The 2,466-nt window shown below is 46.7% G+C and overlaps 1 non-coding gene across 1 annotated transcript; it reads right to left on the reverse strand.

The window, feature by feature from the left end:
- Window positions 1–1,279: 1,279 nt before the first annotated feature.
- On the reverse strand, window positions 1,280–1,351 carry TRNAE-UUC. Its single transcript has one exon. It is a non-coding gene; the product is annotated as a tRNA-Glu (tRNA).
- Window positions 1,352–2,466: the final 1,115 nt, after the last annotated feature.

Raw genomic sequence — 2,466 nt, forward strand, 5'->3', positions numbered from 1 at the left:
GTGGCCAGGACCCAGGCAGTGTGAGTACCACTGAAAATCAGCTCGCACGCCGCTTTTGGCACACGTACCATAGGTTGCCTACCTCTGGACTAGCGGGACCATTGGTCTGACCCAGTCTGGCTGTTCTTGTGTTCTTATGACAACAATCAGAAGCATAGACAGGGTGAGTGGGAAATCACATTCACATAAACAGGTGACCTGCACACCTGTTTCTAGCAGTCATAACCCAGGCGGAAACCCTAATGCTGACAATGAATTCCCCAGCTGCCTGCAAACCCAGGCCCAAGAAACAAAGCTGAGATCTACAGGCCTGAGCACGTACCTGGGGGTCAGTGGTGATGGGGTTCCCTTCCTGACTCTGTCGATGAACTATGGCTAGGTCTATGCATAAAACATAGCTCTTCAGTCTAGATACTACGTACGCCAACAGGAAGGGTTCTCCCATCACTAGTAAATCCACCTCCCTCAGGAGTGGTACCTAGGTCAATGCAAATACTGTTTACAGGGGGACTTAACTATGTCCCTCAGGGATTTCTGAGCAATGTAGCTGGGTCAAACTAATCTTTTTAATGTAGACCAGCCCTTTGTGTGTAACCTCAAGTCGGTCACATCACCGCTCTGTACCTCAGTTTCCCCATCTGTAAAAGGGGAATAACTAGAGCTGGGTAAGAAAGGGCAACAAATTCTGCTCTGAAACACATTTGTTTTTTTGGACCCAGAGCCAAGTGGTGGAAACAAAGCCGTCCTGTGAAAATTTTTCCCACTCCAAACTGGGATGAAAAGTTGAAATCTTGAAAATTTTTGCGCACCGAAAACCTAAGAAAAATGTCAAGTGGGGTCAAGAGAAACATTTCATTTAAATAGCTTTGAAATGTTTCATCTGGATTGTGACCCTTTTGTTAAAGCGGGTTTTTGATCTAATTCCCTTACGTTTTGAAACAAAAAGTCATTTTGAAATCGGGAAAACCACCATTTTTCATTTCAAAAATATCAAAACGGGGCATTTGGACAATTCTGAAACTTTTTTTTTTTTTAATTTGCAAACAATTTTCAAGGCCAGAAATTCCCCCGAGCAGATGCTTTCCCACGAAACGTGTCAGTTTTGATGCGTCGGTATTTTTTGGTGATAAAATGTTTCTTCGAATAATCCCTGACCAGCTCGATGAATGCAGCTGGCTACCCACCTTTGTAAAATGCTTTGAGAGCTACAGAGGGGAAGTGAATTTGTTTACATTGAAGGGAAAGAATAACTGAAGCTTTTTTGGTTTTAAAGTCACTTTTCCCTGACTGGAAATCAAACCCAGGCCACAGCAGTGAAAGTGCCAAATCCTAACCACTAGACCACCAGGGATCTGATTGCAAAGTCTTATTTATTATTTACCCAATGCAGAAGGCTCAAATCCACAAAGTGCAGGGCCTGGGGTTCAGGATGCCTGGGTTCTAAGGCTAGAAGGGGCCACCGTGAGCAGCTTGTCTAACTGCCTGCATAATACAGCCAACCAGCTTCTATTCAGGGATTCCTGCGTCTAACTCTGAGGCTACGTCTACACTACAGCATAAAATCGAAATTACTAAAACCGGTTTTATAAAACCAATATTATAAAATCGATTTTATGCGTCCACACTAGGGCACATTAATTCGGTGGTGTGGGTCCATGGTCCTAGGCTACCATCGATTTCCGGAGCGGTGCACTCTGGGTAGCTACATTAAAGGAATGAGACCAATAACTTCGATTTCCGTCCACACTAACCCTAAATCGATATAGTACTATCGATTTTAGGGTTACTCCTCTCGTTGGGGAGGAGTACAGAAATCGATTTTAAGAGCCCTTAAAATCGATTTAAAGTGTCTTGTAGTGTGGACGGGTACAGAGTTAAATCGATTTAACGCTGTTTAAATCGATTTAACTGTGTAGTGTGGACCAGGCCTGAGTTCTGTTCCTCGGTCCCTTGCTGACTCACTCTGTCATCATAAGCAAGTTACTTACAAAATTCCCTTTCCCTGCTATGACATGAGGATAACAGCAATGACCTAGAGAGTGACAGGCTTAATTCACATGGGCCAGAGGCACCCCCACCCCCAGAAACTTTTCACACACAACTTCCCCACTCACCAAAGCTCCTGGTACTTGCACCAGGCCTTCAGGCTGTCGCTGAGTGAGCCCTTTGGGCACATCAGAGGGGAAACGGACTACTGGAAGCAGGGTGCAGCTAGGCATGCCTCATGGGTCTGGGGGGAAGCCAGGTGCAGGAGCCGGCCCCACTGAAGCAGCGTTGGCCACCCCACTGCCCACTCGAGTTTGGCCCTGCAGCCCGCTGTCATGACAGGGGGCAAAATCAAGTGAGCAATGCTGTATCTCTCTGCGGTGGGGGGACCAAACTTGAATGGGCAGCGAGGCGGCCAGGTGACAGTCTGCTCCTCCATGCCATGGCTGCAGGCCTGGCCTCTGAACCAGGGTTCCCTGG

This window comes from Gopherus evgoodei, chromosome 3, assembly GCF_007399415.2.
Source record: "Gopherus evgoodei ecotype Sinaloan lineage chromosome 3, rGopEvg1_v1.p, whole genome shotgun sequence".
In the NCBI taxonomy this organism is placed as follows: Eukaryota; Metazoa; Chordata; order Testudines; family Testudinidae; genus Gopherus; species Gopherus evgoodei.